Below are 13,160 nucleotides of genomic sequence, written 5' to 3'. Positions count from 1 at the left end.
CTATGGGTCTCTATGGTCCCTATGGGTCTCTATGGGTCTCTATGGGCCCCTATAGGTCTCTATGGGTCTCTATGGTCTCTATCGGTCACTCTATGGGTCTCTATGGTCCCTATGGGTCTCTATGGGTCTCTATGGTCCCTATGGGTCTCTATGGTCTCTATGGGTCTCTATGGTCTCTATGGGTCTCTATGGTCTCTATGGGTCACTCCGTGGGTCTCTATGGGTCCATATGGGTCCCTCTGTGGGTCAATCTATGGGTCCCATGCAGTTCATCCAGAAACAGGCCGAACGCGCCGCCCGAGCCCGCGAACGCGAGCGGCGCCGCCGCGAGCAGGAGGAGGCGGAGCTTCGCCAGCGCGGGGGCGGGGCCTCGGCCAACCCCGCCCCCTCCGCCCCCCCCCCCCCTCCTGCGCGACCGGGGCGGGCGGCGCTGACCCCAAAATCCCCCGATTTCACCCCAAAATCCGACTCCCCGCCCCCCACTTACCCCCCCTTGCGATTTTGGGGCGATTCCGTGCGATTTAAACACGATTTTAAGGCGATTTTGTGTTTCCGCTGTGCTGATTGGCTCAGCCGCGCGTCAATCACCCCGTTCGCCCGCCCCCACGCCCCCCCCCAGCGTTTCGCGCCGGCGCGCCTCGAGGGGCGTGGCCGCGTTCTGATTGGCCAGCGCTCTCGCCTTCCTATTGGCTCCCGCGTCGGAGCGCCGCGTTGTGATTGGTTAACGCGCTCTCCCCTCAGCGCAGCGCCTGGGAGGGGGGGACGCACCGCCCCCCGTGTTCCTATTGGTTTCCGGCTCGCGGCGCCGCGTTCTGATTGGTTAAGGCGCTTGCACCTCAGCTGCAGCGCCGGGGGGCGGGCGCCGCGCCCAACTCGCCTTCCCATTGGCTGAAGCGTCTCGGCGCCGCGCTCTGATTGGCCCGCTCGCCCTCCCCTCAGCGCTCCCGCCGCGGCGGCGCCGCTTTTGCTTCTCTACCCGTTTTAGGGCGAATTTAAGCACTTTCTGGTAAATTAGAGGCGACCGGGGATCATTCTGAGGGGAATTCGTGGCGTTTCGAGCCCCATTCGGCGGCTTTTGGGCCATTTTGCTGCTTTGCAGTGGTTTTAGCGGCTCTTTTCCGCCTCGCAGCGCTGTGATTGGCTGAGCCGCGCGTCACTCAGGCCGTTATCCCGCCCCCCCGCTCCCCTGATGCGCGGGGGGGGCGGCAACACGGGCTTCCCGCCCTCCCCGCCTTCCTATTGGCCGCAGTGGCGCGGCGCCGCCTTCCCATTGGCCCGCGCGCTTGTCCCTCACCGCCGCCGCGCGGGGGCGGGCCGCGCCGCCCCCCCCTCGCTCCCATTGGCTGCGTGGCCGAGTCGCCGCGCCGCCATTGGCCCGCGCGCCTTTCCCTCAGCACCGCCGCGCCTGGGCGGGAGGCACCGCCCCCCCCTCACTCCCATTGGCCGCAGCGGCGCGGCGCCGCCTTCCCATTGGCCGGCGCGCTTCTCCCTCAGCGCCGCCGCGCGGGGGCGGGCCGCGCCGCCCCCCCCCACTCCCATTGGCCGCCGCGCCGAGTCCCCGCGCTTCTATTGGCCGGCGCGCTTGTCCCTCACCCCCCTGCGCTTTCCTATTGGCTGGCGCCTTCTCCTCACGCCATTTCCAGCATGGCCGAAGCCGCCGAGCTTCTCCGCGCTCTCTCCGAGCAAGTAAGACCCTAAAAACCCCTTAAAACGCACTAAAAGCGGCTAAAGTGGGTTATTTAGGGTATTAATGCCCCGTAGGTGTCGGTTGTGGCGTCGCACGGGCGGGAAACGCTGCGGAGGGTGCGGAGCGGCCGCTTTGCCACACTAAAGGTGGGTTATGGGGCACTCCTGGGTCCCCCGGGGCACTCCTGGGTCCCTCCTGGGTCCCTATTTGGCTCCATTGGGGCACTCCTGGGTCCCTCCCGAACTCCTGGGTCCCTTTGGGGCCCTATTTGGCTCCACAGGTCACTTATGGGGCGCTATGGGGGTCTATGGGGCACTTATGGGGCACTGGGGTCACTTATGGGTCATTGGGGTCACTTGTGGGTCACTTATGGGGCACTTATGGGTCATTGAGGTCACTTATGGGGCACTTATGGGGCACCTATGGGGCACTTATGGGTCATTGGGACACTTATGGGGCACTTATGGGTCACTGGGGTCACTTATGGGTCACTGTGGTGTCAATGTGAGTCACTTATGGGTCACTATGGGGTCAATATGGGTCACTGGGGTCACTTATGGGTCACTTGGGGGTCACTATGGGGTCACTTATGGGTCATTGGGGTCACTTATGGGTCTCTACGGGTCACTTATGGGGCACTTATGGGTCATTGAGGTCAGTTATGGGGCACTTTTGGGGCACCTATGGGGCACTTATGGGTCATTGGGACACTTATGGGTCTCTATGGGGTCACTGGGGTCACTGGGGTCACTTGTGGGGCACTTATGGGGCACTTATGGGGCACTTGTGGGTCATTGAGGTCACTTATGGGGCACTTATGGGGCACTTATGGGTCATTGGGACACTTATGGGTCTCTACGGGTCACTTGTGGGGCACTTATTGGTCATTGAGGTCACTTATGGGTCATTGAGGTCACTTATGGGTCATTGAGGTCACTTATGGGTCTCTATGGGGCACTTATGGGGCACTTGTGGGTCACTTATGGGTCATTGAGGTCACCTATGGGGCACTTATGGGTCGTTGGGACACTTATGGGTCTCTATGGGGTCACTGGGGTCACTTGTGGGGCACTTATGGGTCATTGGGGTCACTTATGGGGCACTTATGGGGCACTTATGGGGCACTTGTGGGTCATTGAGGTCACTTATGGGGCACTTATGGGGCACTTATGGGGCACTTATGGGGCACTTATGGGGCACTTGTGGGTCATTGAGGTCACTTATGGGGCACTTATGGGGCACTTATGGGGCACTTGTGGGTCATTGAGGTCACTTATGGGGCACTTATGGGGCACTTATGGGGCACTTATGGGGCACTTATGGGGCACTTAAGGGTCATTGAGGTCACTTATGGGTCTCTATGGGGCACTTATGGGGCACTTATGGGGCACTTATGGGTCATTGAGGTCACTTATGGGGCACTTATGGGGCACCTATGGGGCACTTATGGGTCATTGGGACACTTATGGGTCTCTATGGGGTCACTGGGGTCACTTGTGGGGCACTTATGGGTCATTGGGGTCACTTATGGGGCACTTATGGGGCACTTATGGGGCACTTATGGGGCACTTATGGGGCACTTATGGGGCACTTGTGGGTCATTGAGGTCACTTATGGGGCACTTATGGGGCACTTATGGGGCACTTATGGGGCACTTATGGGGCACTTGTGGGTCATTGAGGTCACTTATGGGGCACTTATGGGGCACTTATGGGGCACTTATGGGGCACTTATGGGGCACTTATGGGGCACTTATGGGGCACTTATGGGGCACTTGTGGGTCATTGAGGTCACTTATGGGGCACTTATGGGGCACTTATGGGGCACTTATGGGGCACTTATGGGGCACTTATGGGTCATTGAGGTCACTTATGGGGCACTTATGGGGCACCTATGGGGCACTTATGGGTCATTGGGACACTTATGGGTCTCTATGGGGTCACTGGGGTCACTTGTGGGGCACTTATGGGTCATTTGGGGCACTTATGGGGCACTTATGGGTCTCTGTGGGTCACCTATGGGGCACTTATGGGTCATTGGGGTCACTTATGGGGCACTTATGGGCCATTTGGGGCACCTATGGGGCACTTATGGGTCATTGGGACACTTATGGGGCACTTATGGGTCACTGGGGTCACTTATGGGTCACTGTGGTGTCAATGTGAGTCACTTATGGGTCACTATGGGGTCAATATGGGTCACTGGGGTCACTTATGGGTCACTTGGGGGTCACTATGGGGTCACTTATGGGTCATTGGGGTCACTTATGGGTCTCTACGGGTCACTTATGGGGCACTTATGGGTCATTGAGGTCAGTTATGGGGCACTTTTGGGGCACCTATGGGGCACTTTTGGGGCACCTATGGGGCACTTATGGGTCATTGGGACACTTATGGGTCTCTATGGGTTCACTTGTGGGGCACTTGTGGGGCACTTGTGGGGCACTTGTGGGGCACTTGTGGGGCACTTATGGGGCACTTGTGGGTCATTGAGGTCACTTATGGGGCACTTATGGGGCACCTATGGGGCACTTATGGGTCTCTACGGGTCACTTATGGGTCTCTACGGGTCACTTATGGGTCTCTACGGGTCACTTATGGGTCATTGAGGTCACTTATGGGTCATTGAGGTCACTTATGGGTCTCTATGGGGCACTTATGGGGCACTTGTGGGTCACTTATGGGTCATTGAGGTCACCTATGGGGCACTTATGGGTCGTTGGGACACTTATGGGTCTATGGGGTCACTTGTGGGGCACTTGTGGGGCACTTGTGGGGCACTTGTGGGGCACTTGTGGGGCACTTATGGGGCACTTATGGGGCACTTATGGGGCACTTATGGGGCACTTATGGGGCACTTATGGGTCATTGAGGTCACTTATGGGTCTCTATGGGGCACTTATGGGGCACTTGTGGGTCATTGAGGTCACTTATGGGGCACTTATGGGGCACCTATGGGGCACTTATGGGTCATTGGGACACTTATGGGTCTCTATGGGGTCATTTGGGTCACTTATGGGGCACTTATGGGTCATTTGGGGCACTTATGGGGCACTTATGGGTCATTGGGGTCACTTATGGGGCACTTATGGGCCATTTGGGGCACCTATGGGGCACTTATGGGTCATTGGGACACTTATGGGGCACTTATGGGTCACTGGGGTCACTTATGGGTCACTGTGGTGTCAATGTGAGTCACTTATGGGTCACTATGGGGTCAATATGGGTCACTGGGGTCACTTATGGGTCACTTGGGGGTCACTATGGGGTCACTTATGGGTCATTGGGATCACTTATGGGTCTCTATGGGTCACTTATGGGGCACTTATGGGTCATTGAGGTCACTTATGGGGCACTTTTGGGGCACCTATGGGGCACTTATGGGTCATTGGGACACTTGGGGGTCACTTGGGGGTCACTTGGGGGTCACTTGGGGGTCACTTGGGGGTCACTTGGGGGTCACTTGTGTGTCATTGAGGTCACTTATGGGGCACTTATGGGTCATTGGGACACTTATGGGTCTCTATGGGGTCATTGGGGTCACTTGTGGGGCACTTATGGGTCACTGGGGTCACTTATGGGTCACTGGGGTCACTTATGGGTCACTTGTGGGTCACTTGTGGGGCACTTATGGGTCTCTGTGGGTCACTTATTGGGCACTTATGGGCCATTTGGGGCACCTATGGGGCACTTATGGGTCATTGGGGTCACTTATGGGTCTCTACGGGTCACTTATGGGGCACTTATGGGTCATTGAGGTCAGTTATGGGGCACTTTTGGGGCACCTATGGGGCACTTATGGGTCATTGGGACACTTATGGGTCTCTATGGGGTCACTGGGGTCACTGGGGTCACTGGGGTCACTTGTGGGGCACTTGTGGGGCACTTATGGGGCACTTATGGGGCACTTATGGGGCACTTATGGGGCACTTGTGGGTCATTGAGGTCACTTATGGGGCACTTATGGGGCACCTATGGGGCACTTATGGGTCATTGGGACACTTATGGGTCTCTATGGGGTCATTGGGGTCACTTGTGGGGCACTTATGGGGCACTGGGGTCACTTATGGGTCACTGGGGTCACTTATGGGGCACTTATGGGTCATTGGGGTCACTTATGAGTCTCTACGGGTCACTTATGGGGCACTTATGGGTCATTGAGGTCACCTATGGGGCACTTATGGGTCGTTGGGACACTTATGGGTCTATGGGGTCACTGGGGTCACTTGTGGGGCACTTATGGGTCACTGTGGGGTCACTGTGGGGTCACTGTGGGGTCACTGTGGGGTCACTTATGGGGCACTTATGGGTCGCTTATGGGTCACTTGTGGGTCACTTATGGGTCATTGAGGTCTCTTATGGGGCACCTATGGGGCACTAATGGGTCATTGGGACACTTATGGGTCTCTATGGGGTCACTGGGGTCACTTGTGGGGCACTTATGGGTCATTGGGGTCACTTATGGGTCTCTACGGGGCACTTATGGGTCATTGAGGTCACTTATGGGGCACTTATGGGTCACTTGTGGGTCACTTATGGGTCATTGAGGTCACTTATGGGGCACTTATGGGTCTCTGTGGGTCACTTATGGGCACTTATGGGTCATTGGGGTCACTTATGGGGCACTTATGGGCCATTTGGGGCACCTATGGGGCACTTATGGGTCATTGGGACACTTTTGGGGCACTTATGGGTCACTGGGGTCACTTATGGGTCACTGTGGTGTCAATGTGAGTCACTTATGGGTCACTATGGGGTCAATATGGGTCACTGGGGTCACTTATGGGTCACTTGAGGGTCACCATGGGGTCACTTATGGGTCATTGGGATCACTTATGGGTCTCTATGGGTCACTTATGGGGCACTTATGGGTCATTGAGGTCACTTATGGGTCTCTATGGGTCACTTATGGGGCACTTATGGGTCATTGAGGTCACTTATGGGGTCACTGTGGGGTCACTGTGGGGTCACTGTGGGGTCACTGTGGGGTCACTGTGGGGTCACTTATGGGGCACTTGTGGGTCATCGAGGTCACTTATGGGTCACTTATGGGGCACCTATGGGGCACTTATGGGTCATTGGGACACTTATGGGTCTCTATGGGGTCACTGGGGTCACTTGTGGGGCACTTATGGGGCACTGGGGTCACTTATGGGGCACTTGGGGGTCACTTATGGGGTCACTTATGGGGCACTTGTGGGTCACTTGTGGGTCACTTGTGGGTCACTTGTGGGTCACTTGTGGGTCACTTATGGGTCACTTATGGGTCATTGAGGTCACCTATGGGGCACCTATGGGGCACTTATGGGTCATTGGGGTCACTTATGGGGCACTTATGGGTCTCTGTGGGGTCACTTATGGGTCATTGAGGTCACTTGGGGGTCACTGTGGGGTCACTTATGGGTCATTGGGGTCACTTAGGGGTCTCTATGGGGTCACTGGGGTCACTTGTGGGGCACTTATGGGTCATTGAGGTCACTTATGGGGCACCTATGGGGCACTTATGGGTCATTGGGACACTTATGGGTCTCTATGGGTCACTGGGGTCACTTGTGGGGCACTTATGGGTCATTGGGGTCACTTATGGGGCACTTATGGGTCTCTGTGGGTCACCTATGGGGCACTTATGGGTCATTTGGGTCACTTATGGGGCACTTATGGGTCTCTGTGGGTCACTTATGGGGCACTTATGGGCCATTTGGGGCACCTATGGGGCACTTATGGGTCATTGGGACACTTATGGGGCACTTATGGGTCACTGGGGTCACTTATGGGTCACTGTGGTGTCAATGTGAGTCACTTATGGGTCACTGGGGTCACTTATGGGTCACTTGGGGGTCACCATGGGGTCACTTATGGGTCATTGAGGTCACTTATGGGGCACTTGGGGGTCACCATGGGGTCACTTATGGGTCATTGGGGTCACTTATGGGTCTCTATGGGTCACTTGTGGGGCACTTATGGGTCATTGGGGTCACTTATGGGTCTCTATGGGGCACTTATGGGGCACTTATGGGTCATTGAGGTCACTTATGGGGCACTTTTGGGGCACCTATGGGGCACTTATGGGTCATTTGGGTCACTTATGGGGCACTTACGGGTCTCTGTGGGTCACTTATGGGGCACTTATGGGTCACTGGGGTCACTTATGGGGCACTTATGGGTCATTGGGACACTTATGGGGCACTTATGGGTCACTGGGGTCACTTATGGGGCACTGTGGTGTCAATGTGAGTCACTTATGGGTCACTATGGGGTCAATATGGGTCACTGGGGTCACTTATGGGTCACTATGGGGCCAATATGGGGCACTTATGGGTCGCTATGGGGCCACTTGTGGGTCCCGGCCGCCTGGGTCCCTCAGGACCCGCCTGGAGGAGTCGCTGCTGCTGCGCTTGGGGCGGGGCCGGAAGAGGCGTGGCCAGCGGGGGCGGAGCCTCCACGAGGGGCGGGGCCTCCACACCATCACCCACTTTGGTGATGTCACCGCCCTCCTGGATCCGACCAATCAGGTGAGAGCTCCCCCCCAACCATAGGGGGCGGGGCCTTGGGGGTCACACCCCCCTGACCCCAAGGCCCCTTCTGGCCACGCCCACAGGAAGCTCCGCCCCCCAAGCCCAAGAAGGGGAGGGGTGAGTGGCCCGGACGCCTGGGTCCCTTTTTGGGGCACTCCTGGGTCCCTTAGGGGTCACCCGGACGCCTGGGTCCCTTTTGGGGCACTCCTGGGTCCCTTTGGGGCACTCCTGGGTCCCTTATGGGTCACCCGGACACCTGGGTCCCTCATGGGGCACTCCTGGGTCCCTTGTGGGCGTGGCCGTGACCTCTGACCCCTCCCCCCAGGTTTCCGGCGCCGCCGCCGCTGACGAATTTTGGGCTGAATTCCCCCAAATTTGGGCAAATAAACCACTCGAGTCCTTTAATTATCATTATTATTAATTAATATTAATTATCCCCCCCCCCCAACGGGGGGGCCCCTCCCCCCTCGCTCCCCCGACCAATCCCGAGCCAGCAGGATTTGGGGGGGGTGGGATCGGGCCCCTCCCCCCCCCCCCCAATGGTACACCCCCCCCCTTATATACACTGGGCCCCGCCCCCTTCATTTGCATGGCCACGCCCCCCAGCACCCCACGCCCCACGCCAGGGGGTGGGGCCGAGCACCATATATGGGGTGGGAAGGGGGTGGGGCCAAAGGGGACCAATGGGGGGCGAGGGGAGACATAGAGACCCATAGATTGACCCATAGATTGACCCATAGATTGACCCATAGATTGACCCATAGATTGACCCATAGATTGACTCCCATTGATCCCCATTAACCCCATTGCCCCCCATTGACTTCTATTGATCTCTATGGGTGTCTATGGGTCCCATTGACCCCATTGACCCCCATTGACCCCATTGCCTCTTATTAATCCCATCGCCCCCATCGCCCCCAATGTCCCCATGGCCCCCACCCCCCCCATGTCCCCCCACCCCCCCCATTGTCCCCACTGTCCCCATCCCCCCCATGTCTCACATCTGCTTGCCGCTGTAGATGAGGCGCTGCTGCTGGGGGGGGATCCCCTCCTTCTCCTCCACCCGCTCCTTGATCCGCTCCACCTGCCCCCCAGAACACCCCCCCGATCAGTGGGCGGGGACACGGGGGGGCGTGGCCATGGGGGTGTGGCCACGGGGGGGTGGGGGCATTGGGGGGGATGGGGACAATGGGGGCAATGGGACCCATAGACACCCATAGAGATCAATAGAAGTCAATGGGGGTCAATGGGAATTAATGGGACCCATAGACACCCATAGAGATCAATAGAAGTCAATGGGGGTCAATGGGGGTCAATGGGACCCATAGACACCCATAGAGATCAGTAGAAGTCAATGGGGGTCAATGGGAATTAATGGGACCCATAGACACCCATAGAGATCAATAGAAGTCTATGGGGGTCAATGAGACCCATAGATACCCATAGAGATCAATAGAAGTCAATGGGGGTCAATGGGACCCATAGATACCCATAGAGATCAATAGAAGTCAATGGGGGTCAATGGAAGTCAATGGGACCCATAGACACCCATAGAGATCAATAGAAGTCAATGGGGGTCAATGGAAGTCAATGGGACCCATAGACACCCATAGAGATCAATAGAAGTCAATGGGGGTCAATGGGGTCAATGGGACCCATAGACACCCATAGAGATCAATAGAAGTCAATGGGGGTCAATGGAAGTCAATGGGACCCATAGACACCCATAGAGATCAATAGAAGTCAATGGGGGTCAATGGGGTCAATGGGACCCATAGACACCCATAGAGATCAATAGAAGTCAATGGGGGTCAATGGGACCCATAGACACCCATAGAGATCAATAGAAGACAATGGGGTCAATGGAAGTCAATGGGACCCATAGACACCCATAGAGATCAATAGGAGTCAATGGGGGTCAATGGGAATTAATGGGGATCAATGGGAGTCAATGGGGGGTGTGGCCATGGGGGGGTGTGGCCATGGGGTGGGGGGGTGTGGCCATGGGGGGGTGTGGCCATGGGGGGGTGTGGCCATGGGGGGGGTGTGGCCATGGGGGGGGTGTGGCCATGGGGGGGGTGTGGCCATGGGGGGGGTGTGGCCATGGGAGAGGGGGAGGGGGTGTGTGGACATGGGGGGTGTGGCCATGGGGGTGGGGGGTGTGGCCACGGGGGGGTGTGGACATTGAGTGGTGGGTGTGGCCATGGGGTGGGGGTGTGGCCATAGGGGGTGGGGGGGTGTGGCCACGGGGGGGTGTGGACAGGGGGTTGGGGGGTGTGGCCATGGGGGTGGGGGATGTGGCCATGGGGGGGTGTGGCCATGGGGGGGGTGTGGTCATGGGGGGGTGTGGCCACTGGAGTGGGGGGGGTGTGGCCCGAGGGTGGGGGTGTGGCTATGGGGGTGTGGCCATGGGGGGTGGGGGGGTGTGGCCAGAGGGGGGGTGTGGCCAGGGGGGGTGGGTGTGGCCACGGGGTGGGGGTGTGGCCACGGGGGGGTTATGGGGGGTGGGGGGTGTGGCTGCTATGGTGGGGCGTGTGGCCAAGGGAGGGTGGGTGTGGTCACGGGGGGCGTGGCCAAAGGGCCCCGAGGGGCGGGGCTTCCGTACCTTGTCGGTGGGTTCGATGTCGATCTCGATCTCTTTGCCCGTCAGGGTCTGGGGGGGCAAGGGGGGAAATGGGTCAATGGGATGAACTGGGATGAACTGGGATGAATTGGGAAACATTAAAGGGGCAACTGGGATGAACTGGGATGAACTGGGATGAACTGGGAGACATTGAGGGGTCACTGGGATGAAGTGGGGGGATCTATGGGGCACTGGGGGGAACTGGGATGAACTGGGGGGGCACTGGATGAACTGGGAGGAACTGGGGGGGGTCACTGGGATGAACTGGGATGAACTGGGATGAACTGGGGGGGCACTGGGATGAACTGGGGGGGCACTGGGATGAACTGGGAGGAACTGGGGGGGTCACTGGGATGAACTGGGATGAACTGGGGGGTCACTGGGATGAACTGGGATGAACTGGGGGGGCACTGGGATGAACTGGGATGAACTGGGGGGGCACTGGGATGAACTGGGGGGTCACTGGGATGAACTGGGATGAACTGGGAGACACTGAGATGAACTGGGAGACACTGAGATGAACTGGGGGGTCACTGGGATGAACTGGGGGGGACTGGGAGACATTAAAGGGGCCACTGGGATGAACTGGGAGACACTAAAGGGGTCACTGGGATGAACTGGAATGAACTGGGATGAACTGGGGGGTCACTAGAATGAACTGGGATGAACTGGGGGGTCACTAGAATGAACTGGGATGAACTGGGGGGGATCTATGGGGCACTGGGATGAAGTGGGAGACATTAAAGAGGCAACTGGGATGAACTGGGGGGGGTCACTGGTTTGAACTGGGATGAACTGGGAGACATTAAAGGGGTCACTGGGATGAAATGGGGGGACTGGGGGTCACTGGGATGAACTGGGAGGGATCTATGGGGCACTGGGGGGAACTGGGATAAACTGGGATGAACTGGGACACGTTAAAGGGGTCACTGGGATGAACTGGAATGAACTGGGGGGTCACTGGTTTGAACTGGGAGACACTGGGATGAACTGGGAGACAATAAAGGGGCAACTGGGATGAACGGGGGGGGGGTCACTGGGGCTCAATTCATTTCAGTGGGAGTCAATGGGGGTCAATGGGGTCAATGGGGGTCAATGGGAGTCAGTGGGGGTCAATGGGGGTCAATGGGGTCAATGGGGGTCAATGGGGATTAATGGGGTCAATGGGAGTCAATGGGGGTCAATGGGGGTCAATGGGAGTCAATGGGGATGAATGGGGTTCAATGGGAGTCAATGGGGGTCAATGGGGATCAATGGGGGTCAATGGGGATCAATGGGGATTAATGGGGTCAATGGGGGTCAATGGGAGTCAATGGGGATGAATGGGGTTCAATGGGGGTCAATGGGGGTCAATGGGGGTCAATGGGAGTCAATGGGGGTCAATGGGGGTCAATGGGGGTCAATGGGGGTCAATGGGGATTAATGGGGTCAATGGGAGTCAATGGGGGTCAATGGGGGTCAATGGGGGTCAATGGGGGTCAATGGGGATTAATGGGGTCAATGGGGGTCAATGGGGGTCAATGGGGGTCAATGGGGATTAATGGGGTCAATGGGGGTCAATGGGGATTAATGGGGTCAATGGGAGTCAATGGGGGTCAATGGGGGTCAATGGGGGTCAATGGGGGTCAATGGGGATTAATGAGGTCAATGGGGGTCAATGGGGATCAATGGGGGTCAATGGGGATTAATGGGGTCAATGGGAGTCAATGGGGGTCAATGGGGTCAATGGGGATCAATGGGAGTCAATGGGAGTCAGTGGGGGTCAATGGGAGTCAATGGGGGTCAATGGGGGTCAATGGGAGTCAATGGGGGTCAATGGGAGTCAATGGGGGTCAATGGGGATGAATGGGAATCAATGGGAGGGGAAGGTACTGATCTATTTTCTCTGGTGACCAATGACAATACCCAAGAGAATGGAAGAAGGGTGTCCCAGCCATGTGGGCACGGGGACATGGGGACGTGAGATTGGGAACATGTGGCCATGGATTTGAAAATTCTAGAGAGAATTTTAAAAGCTTCAAGAGAATTTCAACCATTTTGAGAGGGATTTGAAAAGTTTCAATGGGAATGGGAAGAATTGGGACAAAAATTGGAAAATTTTGAAGGGACTTTGAAAAAATTTCAACTGGAATTTTAGCAATTTTTTGACGTGAAATTGTAAACATGTGGACATGGATTTTGAAAATTCTAGAGAGAATTTTAAAAGCTTCAACAGAATTTCTACAATTTGGAGAGGGATTTGAAAAGTTTCAATGGGAATGGGAAGAATTGGGACAAAAATTGGAAAATTTTTAAGGGACTTTGAAAAAATTTCAACTGGAATTTTAGCCATTTTT

At 56.8% G+C, this 13,160-nt stretch overlaps 1 long non-coding RNA gene across 1 annotated transcript; it reads left to right on the top strand.

The window, feature by feature from the left end:
* The first annotated feature begins 1,646 nt into the window (after positions 1 to 1,646).
* On the top strand, positions 1,647 to 8,183 carry LOC309452765. Its single transcript, XR_014186626.1, has 3 exons — positions 1,647 to 1,686; positions 1,762 to 1,833; positions 8,051 to 8,183. It is a non-coding gene; the product is annotated as an uncharacterized lncRNA (long non-coding RNA).
* Positions 8,184 to 13,160: the final 4,977 nt, after the last annotated feature.

The sequence above is a fragment of the Streptopelia decaocto genome (genome assembly GCF_964273445.1).
Source record: "Streptopelia decaocto genome assembly, contig: HAP1_SCAFFOLD_694, whole genome shotgun sequence".
Classification (NCBI taxonomy): Eukaryota; Metazoa; Chordata; class Aves; order Columbiformes; family Columbidae; genus Streptopelia; species Streptopelia decaocto.
This window is presented reverse-complemented; position numbering and strand designations above follow the sequence as displayed.